General features: G+C 41.8%; 1 protein-coding gene across 2 annotated transcripts in view; it reads right to left on the bottom strand.

Moving 5' to 3' along the window:
* Positions 1-21,748, bottom strand: part of LOC147659154 (E3 ubiquitin-protein ligase TRIM39-like) — a 376,357-nt gene that overhangs the window by 219,645 nt on the left and 134,964 nt on the right. The gene's annotated exons all lie outside the window — the stretch shown is intronic.

The following is a 21,748-nucleotide window of genomic DNA, read 5'->3' as shown; positions in this document are numbered from 1 at the left end:
AAACATTGCACCTGAGAGCAGGTATTTGACTGCTTTCTCAATAATGGGGACCCAGGGTCAATTTTGTCGACTCCCCCAGGGGTTCAAGAACAGCCCGGGGTTATTCTCAGCAAAGGTAACTGAGTTACTACAAACTTATGATGATGAGGCATTGTCATTTGTCGATGATATTTATCTGACAGACGATGACCTGAACAGGCACTTGAACAGGCTGAGCACCATTATACTTGGATTCTCCTCTGAGGGTTATAAATTCAATACAAAAATCAAGAATTGCACATCTCAACGTCCTTTTCCTAGGATATGAGTTATCAAGTGAAGGCAAAAGACTGGCAGATGACTTTTTAGAAAAGTGTGCGCTGCTCCAACCTCCAAAAACACTGAAAAACTTAGTCGATTCTAGGTTTCCTGAATTTTGGAAGAACTTACATTCTAAACTGCGCAGAAAGGGTAAAACCTCTCTACAAATTAATCAAACCTGATTTCAAAATCACAAATTGGACACAAGAACACACAGAAATTTTGCATTCACTCCAAACAGACATGGTAGCAACAAAACATTTGCAAACACGCGTTAACGTGCACAACTTAGTGATCCAAATCATTCCGGTTCAATGCGGATTCACCTACTTAACTTTTAAGGAAGGTGAAAAAGTACCAATTGCATAAAAAATCACATTTGTACATACAAGCAGAAATGAAATTTACATCAACAGAAAAAGTTCTGACAGCAGTTCAATCCGCTGTAGCAAAAGAAAGAGCCCTAGCACAGGGAAAATGCAATATGGCCTTGGAGGCAGTGACAAAGGCTAGCATTCCGAATGCGAAAGCTTTACATCCGAGATGGATACAATGGGATAATTCTCTTACTGCAACTGATGTTGAATACGTTTTTGATCCTTATTTGAAAACACAAGCATTCCTGCAATACAAACTAAAATGTCCTCTGCCTACTGAAATTCTCCCTCTTGACCAGTATGAATGTATAATTTATGACTGATCTGCACAACCCGCTACGGGGGGGAAACAAGCTTATAGTGCGGCATGCGCGATCGTTAAAGGACGTATGCACGATGGCAAAGTCCGACCTATGGTCACTAAAACGCAATCTCTGTACAGCTCAGCGAGCTGAACTACAAGCATTCAAGATGGCACTTGAAAATACGCATCGCGAATTCCCCACACTCAAAGTGTGTGATTCATTTTACTGTGTACAATTTTACAATGAATATTTACAGAATTGGCTTCAAAACGGATTCAAAGATGCAAAAGGTGGCACAATGAAGCATAAAAAGCTTTGGGAACAAGTAGTTCAGTTGCGAAACGGACTACAAAACACTCATGTAATGCACACGCTGAGTCATCAACGTGAAGGCGTTCACGTTGAAGGGAATTCATTGGCTGATGAAGCCGCAAATGGCTTCCGTAGCTGCAATCACTCAAAAACTTAAATAGACAGTGAAATAATACTGGCTGTCAATGCTTCAAGCAAAGGCAGCGGCGTTACCTAAAGGGTTTCCACTCAAATACTCATATACAATTGATGCGAACAATGTTCCGTTTGCTCGAATCCCTGGAGTGGGGGATAGGGTAATTCCAAACATGGAGCATAGATTAGGACTAATCCTAGCAGCACATGAAGGGCTCGCCTCTGCTCATGCAGGTGTTTCCGCCACAGTGTTGTTATCAAAACAGAGATACTGGTGGCCCGGCATTAGGAGACAGATCAGAAACTATGTTTTGGACTGTGGAATATGCCCGAAGATTAATGTCTCTACTGTGAAACGTCCTGCGCAGACGCCCCTCTTACTTTCCGATAAACCATTCGCGTGTGTTTACCTAGACCACTGCGGTCCCTTACAAAGGGATGGTAACTAAAAATATATCATGGTCGCAGTGGATTTGTGTTCTAGGTTTCTTTGGATGTGGCCTCAGCTCTCGGCTGATGCTCAAATTGTTATAAAAGATTTGCGAGTCTTTATCGTTACATACGCAATAGGCACACTTCACTCTGACCAGGGACCTGCGTTTAGCTCTCGAGCTTACAAAGAAGCCATAGCCAGTTTGGGCGTTGAAATGTGGTATTCTTCTCTATTTCATCCTGGGAGAAATTCTGTTGTGGAAACAAAAAACTGGGACATAAAGCAGTCTATAACAGCTAGGGTATTAGGTTTGGTGATGGGTGGGTCAAACATCTTATTGGGGTTCAATGTGCACTTAGCAATTTGCCAAGAAGTTCTCTAGGGGGTGTCACTCCATATGAGGTCCTATTTGGGACAAGAATGTTGGTTCCGGATCTTGATTGTCATGGAACAGTGGTGGTAAATAAGAAATTTGATATCAAAGACCGTTTGGCTGTTTTACAGGACTTAAATGACATAAGATTGAAACAAAGCAACGTGTTTGTGAAGCCAACCACCACTGGGGAAAAAATAACCATCCCAGCAAGGCCTGTCTGGATCACAAAGCTTGGTGATCTAGTCAGAAAAAAGATCTTGGACAAGAAGGAATTTGGGCCTTCTTACAGACAACCAGTACCTGTCCTAGCAATCCACGGATCAAGAACAGTACTACTGCCTCCCCTTGCTGGGAAAAAGGAGGGAAGATTCGACCTGATCAAACCACACTATGTGGCCGATACTAAGCAGTAGGCCAAGTGGAAATGAGAAAGTAAAAAGATGTATGTATGTATGTATTGGTAATCTTTTATAGCGCATGTCTGTCACCCAACGGGTATCCTGGCGCTTTGACTAGAAGGATCCTGCTGCACACCCTGCTGATTTAAGAACTAAAAAGATGCAGCCCTAGGAAAGAGATGTGTTTTTAAATTAGATTTTAAATTTTAAAAAGATTGTGTTATTGTAATGGGTTCATGCCCATGCAATCAGAGGTTGTACCCTGAAAAAATAGTTTAAAGGCCACAAGGGAGCTCTTCTTCTATTGTATTTGTTGGCCAAGTGGACTCTGCCAGTGTAGCAGACACACTCCTCTATCTACAAGCCAAGAGGTTCAAATTGAAAGACTCATCACCTTTGAAGATTCTACAGTGAGAAAAGAAGGACTAAGCAACAATGCTATGGAACTCGTTCCTCTTGAGACCAAAATAACAGTTCGTCCTGAGACACTTGTCTACAACGAAGTAACAAGTGATCAAGGCTGTTCCAGCGATTTCAACAAATCTGGATGCAATTCCAACCATTGATAGAACTGCCTCTGGCTATTCCATTAACTTTGATACGTTTTCTGAGGATCCCAGCGACCCTGAAATGACGCCAGCAAACAGAACTTTCAAAGAACAAGCAACAGACTTTTTTTCATCACCTAAAAAAGACTTATCTGGTTTCACCATGGATTGAACTATGGATTTGTGTTGGGAATATTTTTCTTTCTACTTTGGTTAGCTTTGGTAATAACTCTGGGTATGCTAAATGGAAGATATGTTAACATGGAAACAGCAAGTAAAAGAGTCAACTTACTTCTCCAGCCACACAAATCATCTCATTGTGAACATAGAGACTTGTCAGCAGTGAACATCACAGTCGTTCCTATACAGGATGGTATAGTTTGGGACAAAACAGAATATGACATTCTTGGCACATCGGAGATTTTGAAGATTCCACACATATTTAAGATTTCATTAAGTGACTTTATTACCTCTAGTACATTTTCTGATGATAGGGAGTTCAAGACTATTAATAACATGATGTCCGATCTAGAGATGTCTGCAGTATTCACAAATCATGAATATTTAGAGAGTTCATCAGACTATGAACAAATGTATTGTTATGACCATTATGGTCATCATTTCTTGCACAAATCTGCAATGCCTAGAAATGTATTTATGTATAACCAATGGGAACATTGTCCTACACCTCCAAAAGGTAGCTCAAAAACTTTTGCGAATACGTTTCCATATTTTTCAGGGTTCAATGTATCCAATGCAGAAACAAAACAGGAATAAAAAGTATGTTAACAAATACAAAACAGATTTATTGTGCAGCCTTTATTGCCCAACTGTCTAGACAGGGTTTCGACTTTTCGAAAGACAACATTGAGAGAAAATCTGTCTGGGGTACAAAAGATTGGCAAGTACAGGGGGTAGAAGCTATGTTTAGAGCCTGGATCATCCCTGAGCAAATTATGTTTTTGAATGACACTGTCAAACAAGCGCCTTGCCTTGGGATAGCCAAGATCAAAGACATGAACAATCCGTTCATACCTGCACCTGCACCTGCACCTGCAGGTGATAACACTACAGAGGGGGAGGTCGACGAACATACTATTTTGCATCACAACAGATCCAGATTGGAACAAATGATTGATCTGGCCCACAGACACACACAACTGTCAAGATCGATTCCTGAACAAAACGCAAGGTTTTAAAATCAATAGGCCAGACCCAAGATATGTTCAAAGACAGCATCCAGGGGTAGTAGCAACATAAAGTGTAGGGAAACTATGCCTTGATTGGCTAAAGAAATCTACACTTGCTGATGTAAAGCAACACTTATCTTTACTTAAAGATGGTGCAGACCTTAGGGAATTCTTGCTAGGACCAAGAAAACCATGTCAAAAACATTTCATATATGCCGGTATATATGCTGCATATAACGAAATATGGAAGATTTCCTAAGCAGAGACTGCAGAACGACTACCAGAAATTGATCGTATTCATTTAGAGAAATCTCTCTCTGTAGTAGACAATGGGTTAACGATTCAGTCGTTAAGGATATATTCTTTAGACAGCATTGTGTCTTCTGCCATATACATCATGGAACAAGACTTGGTCATGCTGCAACATGGTCATTCTCAATTACGTTCTATCATGCTATTGGGCTGGACGCTACAAAACCTACGTGCAGGCTATGTGCCTTGGTGTTTGATCAACACAAAGTCACTGTTTCAGAATTCAATCTCACTGATAAACAGATCAAACTGGCACAAAGGGGAGCTGACTATACGGTGCTGAACATTGAAAAACTGGAAAAATCACCATTCACAGTGGCAAAGAAACCAGCTACTGAGTGGATAATATATGGTAAAATTACTCTGCCTGTTACAATTTTCCATTTTCAGTATTGCCTAAAACACATACCAGCAGGCAAATATGAAAGGTTGGGTAAAGAATACATCAAGACAACCTGGGATTTACCATACACACACAAATGTTGGAGTGGGGGGCGTGAAGTGTTTCTAAGCGGTACTAACTGTGAAAACGCACTAAATGGTTCTCTCCTTTGTCAGGGTATTAACTTACACAGGGCCTGCAATGGTTCCACTACCAACTTATCCTATCACCTGCAAGGCTCACCAGCTGCAGTGATTGATCCAATTTTTGATCAACTTTAAAATGGAAGTTACCTCATGTTGAACGATCACAGCTGCTGTGGCACGTTGCCAGGTATCCCATATCTAGTGACTGTCCAGGGTCACTTGCTGTATGCAAGTATTGTTTCCACAAACCAAGACAATCAGGGAGTCACCTTTATGGCCTTCACTGAACATCTCATCTATACGAATTGATACTCTAAGCAGAATGAAAGCCATTCTTTTGAAAAAAACGTTGCCACTGACCTCGGCCAAAGAAACCTATGATCTACATATCGCAAGTACTTCTGCCGAGATACATGCCCTTTTGACTACAAACTGCCGTATACATTTCTCAGAAATGTTAGGTCGTATCTTAAACATGTCTGATACGAGCGGTATTGTACATGTATTTAAGAACGTGTTTGCAGGACTGTTAGCACCTTTTCAAGCAGTCCTCTGAATATTTCCAAACTTCGTGCACTCTTTGTTTGGCGGACTGCCCCTTACTTTTGGGATTCGTTGCAGGGATACACTTTTTTCTCCTACTGCTGCGATATGAAAAGCCAAATCACCAGCGACACCCAGTTCACCGTGGAGACAGCTCTACTGGCGATGAAGTGTTGTGAGCGCATTGTCCAAATTTTGGGTTTACCTCATCTACGAGGATTAAATACCACATGGTTTCTGTCATTCAGACCAATCTGGCAAGATTGCATCTTACCTGTTATACGCTGCCTGCTTTGCTGTGAAGAAAGCGTGCTAGACACCTGTCTAACACTCCCATCAGTCTTGCCTACGGATGTCAATACTCTGCTGGACACGATAACCGGTCATGCTCTGTGTTGTCCCCAGCGGCTACCAATCCAGATGGCGGCATTCATTGAGATCTCACAGACACAAATTGCAACCACTGAGGTACGAGAGGAAACAACAGGCTCGCAGGTAACATCCAATTCGAACATTACTGATGTGACCAATGCTAAAGGCGATAGTTCACATCTATGTGCGGTTAGTCTTCTAAACGAGGTAATCCAACTTTCACCTACAACGGTAGACAACTTTTTGTTTACAGGATTAGAAGATTTCATGTTTTCTCCAAGCCCTAAAACTGATTTTTGATTTTGCCTCACAGTGTACTGAGAGACTATGAATTTGGCCTTTATTCTTTCAAAAACAAGGTACTAACTTTGGAACTCTTTTTCCTATGATTAAGTTTTTTCTCCAAATTTGTATTTTTCATTTTTTGGCACAAGTAATCTGCTTATAGTAGAACTATTCATAGAGAACAGAATTTCTTGAATACTTCCAGAGACAATATATGACCTTGTCCACAAACAAACAGTTTTCTGTAATATAACATGAAATGGTTTCGCCACTTTTTTCTTCTGTATTTATGAGCCATTTCATAAATATATATTTTTATGACTCATTCAGTAAGCATTCAAACGTCTACATATGCTTAGAATGAAACATTGCTTTAAATATGTACAGCACCATTGCATTAATGCATTGCAACAGTTTAGTGCATTTTCAGAAATGTATTTTAGACATATGTGTAGCACTTTGTTTGTAGATATATTTTAGACTTGTTATCATGTTTAGGATTTAGTAATATCGTTCATACGAAAGTGGAGTGGGTGTTGTGTGTCAATTTAGATACCGCATATAGATTTCCCGATAGGTACAATTCACATTGCCCTTATTTAGGAATAGAAATCCAGCCCTTATTTAGGCATTGCTCATCCTAACCAAATACAGGCATGGTCAACTACATCCGTTCATCTTCGTCACAACAAGTTCTTGGAAAACCAGACTCTTAAGCCTTTAGTACTTTCCCCTGCTTGGATATTGATTTCTCCAAGAACTCATTTATTATACATGAACATCTATTCCTTAGGGGTTCATTCATGACGTTCTTATGTCCAACTTGTACATCAATACTGGCATTCCTAAACACCTTCAAGGTATAAATATACCTTCACTTGCTATGGCAAACCACAGTGCGCTTGGGTAACCTTCCATATTTAATTATAAGCAGTGCGGTTTGGCTACCTACTTGTACGGCGTGGCTCGCCACAGCAAGTTCGGAAGTGGATCAAGTCTCCAACTGATGCACTGACCAGACGCTGTCATCCTCCTCCCCGAGAATCCAGCTCCAGTGTTTTTGACTCCCCCTGCGGGGTGTTAGAGATCGAGTCCTGGAAAGAAATACCAACCTCTCTCTTTCTAAGGTATGGAGCTGATTAGAACCAGTTGATCAATTGTTACTTCATTGTAGACAGGTATATCAGGACGAACTGGTATTTGGGTCTCAAGAGGAACGAGTTCCATAGCTTTGTTGCTTAGTCCTTTATTTCTCACAGTAGAGTCTTCAAAGGTGATGAGTCTCTCAGTTTGAACCTCTTGGATTGTAGCTAGAGGAGTGAGTCTGGTACATTGTTGGAGTCCACTTGGCCTACTGCTTAGTATCAGCAGCATAGTGTGGTTTGATCAGGTTGATGGGCACAAATATTTTCTCCTTTTTACCAGCAAGGGGCGGCAAAAGTACTGTTCTTGATCCGTGGTTTGCTAGGACAGGTACTGGTTGTCTGTAACAAGGCCAAAATTCCTTCTTGTCCGCGATCTTTTTTCTGACTAGACACCTAAGCTTTGGGATCCAGACAGGCCTTGCTGGGACGGCCGTTTTTCTCCAGTGGTGGTTGGCTTCTGGAACACATTGCTTTGTTTCGATCTTAGTTCAATTAAGTCCTGTAAAACAGTCAAACCATCTTTGATATCAAATTTTTTATTTTCCACCACTGTGCCTTGCATGTCAAGATAGGACCTCAAATGGAGTGACACCCCCTAGAGAACTTCTTGGCAAATTATTTAATGAGTGTTGGACCCCATAAAGATGTTTGACCCACCCATCACCCGAACCTAATACCCTAGCTATTATAGACTGCTTTATGTCCCGGTTTTTTGTTTCCACAACAGAATTTCCCTCAGGATGGGATGGAGAAGAATACCGGAATGCTACGCCCAAACTGGCCATGGCTTCTTTGCAAGCTCGAGAGCTAAACGCAGGACTCTGGTCAGAGTGTAGTGTGCCAATTGCGTATGTGCCGATAAAGACTTGCAAATCTTTTATAACAGTTCTAGCGTCAGCCTAGAGCTGAGGCTACATCCAAAGAAACCTTGAACATGAATCCACTGCGACCATGATATATTTATAGTTACCATCCCTTTGTAAGGGACCACAGTGGTCCAGGTAAACACAAGCTAATGGTTTATCTGAAATTAACAGGGGCGTCTGCGGAGGACGTTTCACAGTAGAGACTTTCATCTTTTGGCATATTTCACAGTCCAAAACATAGTTTCTGGTCTGTTTCCTAAAGCTGGGCCACCAGTATCTCTGTTTTAATAATGATACTGTGGTGCTAGGATTAGTCCTAATCTATGTTCCATGTTTGGTATTACCCAATCCCCACTCCAGGGATTCGAGCAAACAGAACGTTGTTCGCATCAATTATATACGAGTGTTTAAGTGGAAACTTTTTAGGTAACGCTGCACCACTGCCTTTGCTTGAAGTATTGACAGCCAGTATTATTTCACTGTCTATTTTTGTTTTTGAACGAGTGATTACAGCTGCGGAAGCCGTTTGCACAGATGCCTTTGTGGCTTCATCAGTCAACGAATTCCCTTCAACATGAATGCCATCACGTTGATGACTCAGCGTGTGTATCACATGAGTGTTTTGTAGTCCGTTTCGCAACTGAACTACTTGTTCCCAAAGCGTTTTCTGCTTGTTTGAGCCACCTTTTGTATCTTTGAAACCATTTTGAAGCCAATTCTGTAAACATTCATTATATGATTGAACACAGTAAAAGGAATCGCAGTGAGTGTGGAGAATTCGCGATCCGTATTTTCAAGTGCCATTTTAAATGCTTGTAGTCCAGCTCGCTGAGCTTTACAATCTCCTAGAGATTGTGTTTTTGTGACCATTGGTCTGAATTTCCCATTTCCCATTGCGCATACGACCTTTAACAATCACGCATGCTGCACTATAAGCTTGTTTACCCCTCTGTAGCGGGTTGTGCAGATCCGTTAGTAAAAATTATGAATTCGTATTGATCAAGAGGTAGAATTTTAGTAGGCAGAGGACATTTGTGTTCATATTGCAGGAATGCTTGTGTTTTCAAATAAGGATCAAAAACATATTCAACATCAGTTGCAGCAAGTGAATTAACCCATTGTAGCCATCTTGGATGTAAAGCTTTTACATTCGGAATGCTAGCTTTTGTAACTACTTCTAAGGCTGGTACAGGGGTTACGACCATAATGCATTTCCCCTGTGCTAGGGCTCTTTCTTTTGCTACAGCGGTTTGAACTGCTGTCAGAATTTTTCCTGTCAATGTAAATTTCATTTCTGCTTGTGTATACAAATGGGATTTGTATGCAATCGGTATTTTTTCACCTTTGTTAAAAGTTAAGTAGATGAATCCGCATTGACCCTAAATGATTCAGATCACTAAGTTGCATACGTTTACGCGTGTTTGTAAGTGTTTTGATACTAATATATCTGCTTGAAGTGAACGCAGAATATCTGTGTGTTCCCGTGTCCAATGTGTGATTTTAAAATCAGGTTTGATTAATTCGTAGAGAGGTTTAACCCTTTTTGCGTAGTTTAGAATGTATGTTCTTCCAAAATTCAGGAAACCTAGAATCGAGTAAGTTTTTCAGCGTTTGAGCAGCACACACTTTTCTAAAAAGTTGGCTGTCAGGCTTATGCCTTCACTTGATAGTTCGTATCCTAGGAAAAGGACGTTGAGATGGGCAATTCTTGATTTTTTTTAAATTGAATTTATAACCCTCAGAGGCGAAGCCCAGTATAATGGTGTTCACCCTGTTCAAGTGCCTGTCCAGGTCATCGTCTGTCAGATAGATATCATTGACATATGACAATGCCTCATCATCATAAATTTGTAGTAACTCTGTTACCCTTGCTGAGAATAACCCTGGGCTGTTCTTGAACCCTTGTGGGAGTTGACAAAAGTGACGTTGTGTCCCCATTATTGAGAAAGCTGTCAAATACCTGCTTTCAGGTGCTATGTTTTGACAAAAGAAACCATTAGAAATATCTAATGTGGTTTTATATTTTTTATGCACAATGTTATTCATTAAAGCTGTGCTATGTGCATTTCACACTGCAAATGTTTTACAACAAGAGTTTAGGTGTCTGTAATCCCAAACTATACGATATGTATTGACTGGTTTGGAAACAGGAAACAAAGGATTGTTCACTGATGAAGTGCATATTTCAATCACCCCTTGGTATTCAAGTTGATCTAAGATCTCCCTGACCTGTTTTTTAGTTTCTTGCTTAATTGGATACTGCCTTTGCGCAGTTGGTTGATTTTTTAACTGGACCTTGTGGTGAGGTGAGTCCTCATCCCATCCTACATCATTTTTGTATAATGCTGGGGCTTGGGCGACAGCCCATTTCCTGGCATATGTATATTTTAAATGTACTGGAACATGGTTGGAGAAGGCTGGCATAATGATGTCTTCGCCATGTGGGCACTCCCTGACAAATTCTGGTGGCCATTCCTGTTCTGCTAGAAGTATGTCATATCCCTTTGAAAGACGCTCCCAAAAAGTGCTTTCACTTTTCTTGGTATGTCTCCCTCCATCAGAAGTGTTATTTCATATAACCTATGTGGAGAACTAACCCTGGTGTCTACAGTTTCAACTTGAATGTCCTCATTCAAGTCCACTGTCTCCAGAAGTCCCTTAATGTTCTGACGAGCTATTGTTACTTCTGCTGCACTGTCCAGCATAGTCTGAGCCCATTCTCCGTTCTTGAGTTGTGTTCTCAGAATCCTCAGCATGTCTGATCTTCAGACCTGCTAACTTCTTTTTGGAGAATTGAGGTTTTGGTTTGTTTTTCTGAACGTGGTGATCGTCTTTGGACTTTACGCATTCTTCTTTTTGATCTGCCTGTCCTCTTCTTTCGGATGTCTGTGACGATATCTGAAAGGTACGAGAGGAACGTGTTTCAGTATCTCGATACCTGCCAGGTTTTATCAAATAATCCCTATTCCTGAGGTTGTACCTTCTTTCAGAGGGCTCCTTTTGAGGAGACCTACCTCGGGATTGAGAGCGTTTCTCTTTTGAATGTTGTTTGTTATTTTCCCACTTCCTTTTAGAAGAGGTAGGATTGTGTTTAATAGACTCCTTCTCAGGACCTTCAGACAGTTGTGGTTTAACTGGTTTCCTACCTAAACTGTCTCTGCCTAATTCTTCATAGGATTTTTCAATTATTCTGGCTAATTCTTGTGGTTGTTCTGTTACATCAAATTCCCTTAATTTCTGGCGGATCGCCACTGATGCTGCTTCTCTTTTAACATTAGATAATATTATTGTTGAGACCTGGTCGAAGTTTTTCAGTAACTTCAAACCTAAATTCAGAGCAGTCTCTGCGCCATATTCATTTTGAATTTGTTTCAGGGCATCAGGTATTACCGCCGTAGACGGAACACAATGTGCTTTAGTGTAGATAGCAGAAAAGACTGTACCCCAAGTGGTGCAGTCTTCCAGATGTGGTGTTATCCCCATTGGTAAACAGATTGTTAGAATTCTGTGTTTCTCATAAGGGCCAGTATTAGGAAATATCGTTTCGATTTCAGTCATTTTTTTGAGCTATCCAGAATGGAATTTGTTCACGTTTAATGTGCATTTTATCCGTGATTGCGTGTAAAGTCTGTGGAGTGATTTTTTGCGTATTCCCCTGGTGAGAAGATTGTCTTGTAATAGCTATTGTTGGTTGGACTGTGAAAGTCAGCATAACATACGGAGCCAATTGTCTATATATTTTGATTAACTCTTTGAGTTGAGCAAGTAATTCTACATCTGTCATTTCTTCAATGTCAGGATGAGGTGTATAGCAGGCTAAAATCGGCCATGTTGCTCCTGGTCTACCTAATGGACCGAGCCTGGTAATGTGGTAATGTGATTTGAATGTTTTAGGGCGCCTTTAAACCAGAGTTCATGCTCCTGGTATGTGAGTGGAATTTCAATATCCTCGAAAGGAATATATTGCTCAGATGGATCATCTTCTTTGTAGAAGTGAAATGTTTTAGTTACTTGATGTGATTCAGGGAATACTATCCATGAGTAGAATACCTCTGTCTGGTAAGATTCGTGTACCTCTATCATAAACACTGCTCTACCACCTCTTGGTGTCAGGCCATGTTTTATATGTTGAGTGATGGCTCTCCTTAAATTTGGAGCGAGGATTATCGCATTTTCATCAGTTTCATTAAAACCTGTATAATCAAAAGCTACTGCTATATGGTCGGGTACAGCTCCACCGGTTTCGGTGTTATTCCTGTTAGCGGTTGGCCTGGGCGGTAAATTCCGTTCCGGTAGCGGAATTCGCGGAATTTGGGTAATTTCACGTTCCGCTGAGAACGCGAAATTGCCCAAAATTCTACGTTCCGCAACTTTGCGAAATTTTTTGCTTGTTCAAGTTCTCAAAATGAGTGTTCGCGAGATATTTCCCCCAAGCACGCAAACAGCGATTGCGAACAGTAAAAAAGCTTCACGAACAAGCAATTCCACGTGTTCGCAGAATTTCTGCATGTTCGCAGAGATTTTTTACCGTTTCACGAAGATTTGCGTAACGCGATTAAGCAAATTCCGCCTACCCCTAGTTATCGGACATTGTTTAATGAAAGTTGCAGAGCAAGTTTCAAGGGAACACAGATAAGGTGCACAATATTTTGGAACTCTGTATCCTTCAACGTTGAACAAACCAAAAAGCTAATACATAGGATTTTTGTCCTAATCAGCTATGGCGGATATTATCCCTACCCACTCTAGACATCTTATGGAGTATTATGAGTAGGGGTCTCTGAGAAAAGCACGACTGAGTTACTTCAGTATCTAGCGTTAAACCGTTGGGCGCCATGTAGGGTAGTTCCTATATCCCTGATAGGCTTTGCGCATTGGAATAATATAGACTATAGTTTTGACATAGGACTGAGGTCAGTATGTCTCTATCGAGTACATTAAACTTAATTACTTGTGTGTGCCACATAACTCAGAGGTCACTAGAAACTTCTCGAATAAACAAGAAGGGATTCGTTTCTGACAACCGCATAAACATGACAACTTTGTTTCCCTTAGAATCAGAACCGTCTCAGAATCGTGGAAACAATAGATAACAGTCAATCGTGCATGCTTTGTTTCAACAGAGTTTACAGGGGAATAGGTAGACGGACGTTTCAATAAAAAGGGTTTATTGAACAGTCTTATTTCTCGTGTAAGAGATACGAACTGCTACAATTGTAAGACAGAATGCAAAATATAATATGTACAGCGTTAACAGTAAGATAGAATAATACTGCAGTAGCATGGTTTGTAGCTATGATATATATTCATAAAAATACATTCATAAATAACACAGGCTAAAATGTGAATACTCATCTGATGCTTCTAGCTAGTTCTAGCCCAGTGTACCTAACCTAAGTGTAGTACGAGGTAGGAAGTAGGTGCTGTTTGTCTATAGTCTAGTTGGGCTATCATTTAGATTGGTGTTGCAAAGATTTGCCAAAAGTCCCTCTAGGTTATAGTCTGCTCCATACCTTAGAATGAGTGAGGTTGGAATCTCTTTCCGCGTCTCGATCTCTAACACCCCGCAAGGGGAGTCAGAAACACTGGAACTGGATTCTCTGCGAAGAGGATGACAGCGTTTCATCAGTGCATCAGGCGGGGACTCGACTTCCTTCCGAACTTGCCGTGGCAAGCCGTGTCGTACAAGTATGCAGCCGAACCGTGGTTTGCCCTGGCAAGGGAAGGTATATTTATACCTTGAAGGTGTTTAGGAATGCCAATATTTACGTAAAAGTCGGGCAGAGGAACGTCATGAATGAACCCCTAAGGAATAAATGTTCATGCATAATAAATGAGTTCTTGGAGAAATCCATAATCCAAGCAAGGGGAAGTCCTAAAGGCTTAAGAGTCTGCCATTTCCAAGAACTCGTTGTGACGTGGATGGACGGATGTAGGTGGCCATGCATGTATTTGGTTAGCATGGATAATGCCTAAATAAGGGTAGGATTTCTATGCGAATTGTGTCTATTGTGTCATATTGGCACCTTGATGCCCTTGGGCTAAGTTGAGCGGTATAAGACTCCCTTCATTCATTCATTCATTCATTCATTCATATATAAGGGCATAAATCGGGAAACCTATATACGGTATATAAATTGACACACAACACCATGAGGACCTCATCCTTGTGATGGTATTGAATTGCAGTCTGATTTGGAATTTTGTGAACCGACCTGTTAGTGCACAGGTAGGATCACAACATTCCACACTGGTTGCTATTTGTGGCTAATGTGTCGCACACCTGGTGTAACCCCTGACTGCCCTTGGGATTGGGTATGACCTGCACAGAAGGCCTAATGCACACACTACACAGACCAGATGCAAATAGATGTAAGAGTATTTATTGTATGCATATGAAGCACCAGCATAAATACTACGTCTTGATCCAAAAGAACAACGGTTTCCAGTCACCCCAAACAATAAGTAATCTGTTGCACCATCCTCCGCATGAATGCCAGTCCTGACATTCCCCAACGGAGGGCACCGTGCTAAATAATGGCCGACAATGCCACTCGAGCTGACTCTGCTTGGAGAAAGGGTGAACTGTAATGCAGCCTGATCTGTCCCCTGCAAGAATGCCATTCCTGGCATTCGCCAACAAGGGGTACAGAAATGCGCAAGAACAAGCACTGTAAACTGGTCCGTCCCCCGCACGAATGCCAATCCTGGCACTAGCCAACGAGGGGTACAGAAGTGCACAGTAACAAGCACGGTTATTTGATTGGCCGCAAAGACAAGACACCGTTTGCCGGTTGCCTAATCACCGGTTACTTCTGGTCACGAAATGAAATGGCAAGAAACAGTCTGTAGGTAGCCAGATACAAAGTCACGGGGTAAGCGCTCAGTGTAACAACACCCAGGGAGCAGATTGCGCTTAAACAGAGTCTAAGATGGAGCCTTATCTTCGTAAGTAAGGCTGAGCAAATATAAGCACCAAGCGGTTCGCGTAGAGCAGCCGCTCTCGCACACGCACACCAGAGTGACAGCAAGCCTGTCGAGGAACGAAATGAAACGCTTTTCCCTACCTCACACAGGAGACTGCAATCCTCGGCTCAGATCCGGAATATCTGACGCTGTGCTTGGCGGCCGCCATCATTTTATGATCTGCGCCTGTACCGCAGATGGCCTCACGGGAATCGTAGTTCTTCTGGGGCCGCGGCTGGGACTTGTACTTTCTGTCTCTGCGCTCGGCGCTGACGGCTGTTCCGATGACGTTCTCCGTGCTCTCTCCGTGTTGACTCCTGACACCTGGCCCTTATTATTTTTAATATGTTTTTCTACACAAATCATCACCAGTCACATCGGTGTGATACATTTGTCACACCCCTGAACATGATAAATTGCTCACAGGTATAATTTCACACATGAATGAATGAATGAATGAAAGTGAATTTGTATGGCGCTACTTAACCCGGGGGCATCAAGGCGCAGATGGTGGAAACAAGCTGAATAGTCAGGAGCATCCAAAAGAGAACAGCTTACAGGTAAGATTCTGAGAAAAGCCAGGTCTTAAGATTTTTTCGAAAAAGAGCAAGAGACGGCTGGGCCTTAAAGTTGGCGGGAAGCGTGTTCCACAGTTTGGGGGCAAGGGAGAAAAAAGCTCTCCCTCCCCACCTTGCCTTGGCAATTCGAGGTGTAATCAAAAGATTTTTATGAGCTGACCGCAGGTCCCTGCCGGGAGTGTAGAAGGATACAAGAGAACCAATGTCCTCAGCACCCAAACCGTGAAGGGCACGGTAAGTGAGAATAAGAACCTTGAAATTGATCCTTGCCTGCACTGGCATCCTTATTAAATAGTCAAGACACTAATTTATTGTGAATTTTATGAATTACTGTCTCTATATAAAAATACAGAGAGTTGTTCACACAGAGATATTACTAAGGTACATTCATTGACTATTACAACTAGGTGTAGCACCCTTAGCAAGTTACTTATGATATACGTTTGTCTCGTAGAGATCCACTATATCCTGCAGACATCCATAATCCAACATAAGTAGCCATTCACAGTAGTGGAGCCCTTTGTCACCATTTTCTCTCTTATCCAATTCCCTTTTTGCTATTTCCACAACTGACCCTCTTATTCCTGTGTATGTGGTCGCTGGTGGAGATCATGATCGATGCAAAAGTTCTTTGTTCCCGCTGAATTGAGAGATTAAAGGTCAGTGCATTCTGGCGCACTGCATTATAGAATGTGAACTCTTGCAATTCAATGCTTAGCTCTTGACAGGGAGTAGCCTTACAGAGAGTAGACTAGACTCTTGTGATACAACTCCTGGCTCCTGACATGGAGTAGCCTTACAAAGTGTATAGACTCTTGTAGCACAACTCTTGATGTCTGACCTAGTATGGTATTACAGAGTGCGTAGCCTTCTGTAATATGATGCCTGGCTGCTGACATGGTACAGCCTTACAGAATGCATACTCTTGTAATATGATCCATGGCTCTTGCATGATATAGCCTTACAAAAAGAAGACTTATGTAATACGACGCCTGACACTGTATGAGCGTAAAGAATGTACACTCTTGTAATACGATGACTGCCTTACAGAGTGTAGACTCTTGTAATACAATGCCTGACTCTTGACTCTACTCCATCTGTCAAAAAGTCCACCTGACAATAGAATAATACTTAGACAATGAGTGTTATAGTGCACCCATAGCAGCTATGGGCTTGATGTCGGATGTTAGGAAAAAAGGGGGAGGGGTAGAATTTAACCTTTCTAATGAAAAGCAATTAAAAATGGAAATAAGAGAAACCAGTTTAATAAATGACAGAAAAGTTACAAAAAAATGACAATAAAATTAACTAAAATTCATAAATTAAAAGAAAAAATATAAATAAGTGAAATTATCCTCAAGCATTTAATGTATTAAACTAATGTCTCAACCATACATGCAAACATACGGCAAAGGGACACACTGGCTTGATGCACATAATGGCTGCCAGCTAGTGCCACCTGATCTACAACAACGCTGACCAAGAAGGCATGGTGAACATAGAAGAAATGCAGGCTTATTGCAAGGCACGCTGGCTGCCTACACAAAATGGCCGCAAGCTACATGGCCAACAACAACACTAAGCAAGAAGGCATGGGGAACAAAGAAGACATGGAGGCCTATGGCAAAAGCACACTGCCTGCCTACACAAAATGGACACCGACCACCTGGTCAGACGGCAAGCAAGGAGGCATGGCTACATTAAAGAAGACATGCAGGCTTATGGCAAAAGCACAATGGCTGCCTCAAAAAATGGCTGCCAGCCACATGGTCACAACAACAAGCAAGAAGGCATCCAAGCCATCCTGACAAGTAATTTAAATAAATTGACTGATAACCTCAAGACCACACTCGCCACATAATATCATTATATAATGTCAGCAATGGCCTGATCTCATCATCAGAATGCTGCCTCCATCAAGACAATCAAATTGTGATCCTGCAAGGATTGGTGTTGCAAGAGCACAACTGGCCCACATGAACAATCAAGAGATTGCGAAAACCAAAAAAAGACTGCATAGAAGTATGGTTCCTGCATTTGGGTGACCTTGTGAAGAACACTGTGGAAGAATGCTCACTTTGCCAAGCATCGAGCAGGCCGGAGCCCTCATTGTCCCTTATCACTTGAGTGAGTGCTGATTTTTGTATTTTCCCTAACAGGTGGCATGTGCTGATGATCCTGTATGGTTATTCAAAATACCCAGAGATGCAAGCAAGTGGTCCGCATCAGCACAGAAAGGGATACCAAAGCTTTTAAAAATAAATGTCAGCCTTCAGCATCTACAGTGAATTGAGAACAGACAATAGGCCATAATTTCAGGAACAAGAAATTACTAAGTACCCAACTAATTTTAAAAAAATATGAAAGTGACACTTCAACGCCCAGACAAAATGAGAGACCAAAATGGTTATGCAGACCATCAAAGTAACACAAATTGCACTGGCAGAACATCAGACTATTAATCGAGTCCCCTACTCATTCTTGCGAGTTTACTTGCTAATGCCTCACACCATGACAGTACAAGCTCCAAGGCAACCGCACATGGAGTGAATGGTTGCGGGCGTCATTTCCCACCATCCAAAGTGGACACCAACTAAGAGAGGTGGCAAGAAATGTGTCTTTCTTGAGCAGGTTTCAAAGCTCTTTTACATGCCCAAAGTCTGGGCTTCTGGAAGGGGATATAGGATCTCCATTCCGGCAACCGGTTTGAGAGGTCCCGACGCAATGAACTCCGGAATCCAGTGTCACAGCCAGGAAGCTCCATGTTCCCTCATGAACCGTGGTGACAGACTTCAAACTTTAGTTCAGTCACTCATGCTTTCTTTTGCTCAGAGAGATATACAAAGAATACACAGAGGGGCGTTTTCAATATTTATTGAACCAGAGTGATTCTTATATAGAATATATAGGCTGCGATGATTAATAGACAGAAGCAGATAAAAGTTATACTAAGTGTGAACACAGAGAATAAAACAAAGCGTTCTAACATGTTGTTGAGACAGGTTATAGCATACTCCTAAGAGGCTAACCCTACCTTAAGTGTCTAGGGTGGGATTGTTCTGACAAGAAACCCCCGTCTGTATGATCTAATCCCTTTACCTGGTGGGTAAGAGTGTAGGACCCCGCCGTCATGGTCACAAACTAGACTCCCCTCACGGAGATGTCAGTCAGCTGATACGCTAACATTTAAGCCTGCAGGGACTCCTCGAGTTCAGCAGAAGTGTCTCCTCTAATTATGTTAGGAAACAAAAGGCTATATAGAAAATGCCTTGGTTTGAGATCGTAATCGGTCAGAAATTGTTTGTATTCTACAGATAGTGGTGTCCCCATATGATGTAATTATAAAACACATTTGTATTGTGCACTTGAGAGTCCTTGTGTTAAATGCTATGGCAGTGTGATAGGAGTCTCCTGTAGTGTTCTGTGTCAGTAAGATCATGTTTTTTCAATACCAGCCCAAGCGAAACAGATAGAAAAATATGTGTCAAACGTCAATGTGGCAGCGAGTAGGCAACTTTGGGGAAAAAAGATTTGTGTGTATGCAAAATGATACTGAATCCCACGGGCCTAACTATGACAATTCCTGAGTGGAAGTGTAACTGCATGATCACATGGCCCGTTAATATTGTGTGAAACGCAACAGCTTTAGGATGCTGCAGTGCCCCTTTTTTACTTGCAACAAGAGAGTGGATTTGGTGCACAGCTGTCGCAACACATCTGAGAGAGGCGCACAGCTTGTGCTGAGCTATGGAGTGAAGTCCAGTGGATGTTGTTGTGTTGCATCGTGGTGCTAATATGGTACACACTCATTGTGTGGCTTAGACACTAAAAACAACTTTTGCGGGCTTTAAGCAGTTTTTATTTTATCAATGATGTCACCCCGAACTGAAGAAATGGACCCAGATCCAAGGGTGACCACAGGCATCTGAAATGGCCTGAATGATGGCAGCGGACATTCACATGAGCACCATCAGTATTACATTGCTCCAAAACGTTATGAACAAACAACAACACAAGTACAGGGTAGGCTGGTTTCGTTTCAAGCAGCTGTTGTTCCCGGTCTCTGTAGAGCTGAAAGGGGGTGAAATTCATCCGTAAATGGCGCCTGTGGTGATCAGATCACATCTGAGCTGCACCCACTATACTGTTCAGGTCCATTTCACTCACTTCTTCGCTTGCCCCATCTGCCTTAGGTGCCTGAATGCTTTTGGTCAATGTTGTCATGTTCGGTGGTTGCCAAACTATCCGCTCCCTGTACAGGTTTAGAGGGGACTGACAGTGTTACTGCAAGCTAGCCGGTACACAAGCCAACATATTTTGCAGAGGCACTTGTAATCAGTCTGGCACCATCCTATGTCCATGTTATCTACAAATGTGCAGTTCCTACTGATTGGTGGAAACTACATCACAGAATCTCACTTCACTATTCAAATCTCTAGGAGTCACACACATTCCATATATTAAATCCCATTCACAGATAAATGTTGCCCAGCGGTAAACAGTTTATTTCCTCACACACCTCTTGATCTTCCTTACCCTCTTCCTTTTTGGGTTACAACAGCCAAAGAGCCAGGTTGTCTTTGGTCCCCTGAACATTCAGCCTTGGTCCTCCACATTTTCCTTGTAAAAATGACTTGAACTTTAAATTATCATTTCACCAATCAGAGTTGAAACCATGTACAATTCTTTGATGTGGTCCACCGCCATGTTGAATTATTTCATTAAATGATCCAGAGGTTGTGTACCCGTAAAGGTTTTGTGGAGATTGTACCATTAGTTACCCAACAGAATACATCATTGAGAAGTATGATGTCTCATTTAGCCAAATCAATAATGTGCTAGCAAGACTAGACAGTAGACAAACAGCACATGTGTGTGCCGCCTCAGGTTTAAGGATTGAAATCAGGCCAGTGGAGCGTTCCTCTGAAATGGAAACACTTCATGGGAAACTGATATGTGAGGGCCAGTTTCTGCAGGTAAGTTGAGAGAGCTGGAGTCAGCCCTTCCCCCGTAGCCGACAGAAGGGGAGATGTGTGTGGACAGACACCCTGGTCAACGTGTGACCATGATGGAATAGTAGTAACAAATGGCTCCTTACCTTACTTTGAAAAATGAGAATGATCTGATGCACCCAAACCATACCCTCTGTTTTCTAGGATATATGACGCTGAGCTATTGATGTTTATTGTTTGAATCTATAGTGTTATCAACAAATGATAAAAAAGGCATTAGAGAAAGGCTAGAAATGAGGCTTTGGAAGACACACAAGGAAGTCTCGGAGGACTTGAAAAAGGATTTGGTGCCTGGAATGAGTGTTCAGTGACCTGGGCAGAGGTTTGAGGGTTGAAATGAGGCTTCTGAAGACTCATGAGGATTCTACAGACTAGAGGGAGGTCACTGCAGACTGGAGAGAGAATACTTAGGACCAAGAGTAAATCTGAGTATTACAATGATGTGTTTGAGAACTGGACGAGACCTCTTCTGATTGGAGGGAATTTACTAAAGAAGGAGGCTTAAATAAGCTTTTAACGCAAATTCAATGATGTTTGGAAGCAATGATGGAATCTTTGAAGACTGGCATTCTGGTTAAGACATTTTGAATGAGTTTTTGCACAACTCTGAACTGTGGAAAACTTGAAGGGACTTTTACAGAATGTGCTTGCATTTTGTGCATGTTCATTGTAGTTTTCTCATGGCTTCAGGTACTTTTTAAAGATACAGATATGTTTTCTGCGGACAGCAGCTCATTTCTGAAGCAATTATTTCCGGACTTGCAGGG

Source organism: Lissotriton vulgaris, unplaced genomic scaffold (genome assembly GCF_964263255.1).
Source record: "Lissotriton vulgaris unplaced genomic scaffold, aLisVul1.2 SCAFFOLD_980, whole genome shotgun sequence".
In the NCBI taxonomy this organism is placed as follows: Eukaryota; Metazoa; Chordata; class Amphibia; order Caudata; family Salamandridae; genus Lissotriton; species Lissotriton vulgaris.
The sequence above is the reverse complement of the archived record's forward strand: the minus strand, read 5'-3'. Positions and strand labels throughout refer to the sequence as shown.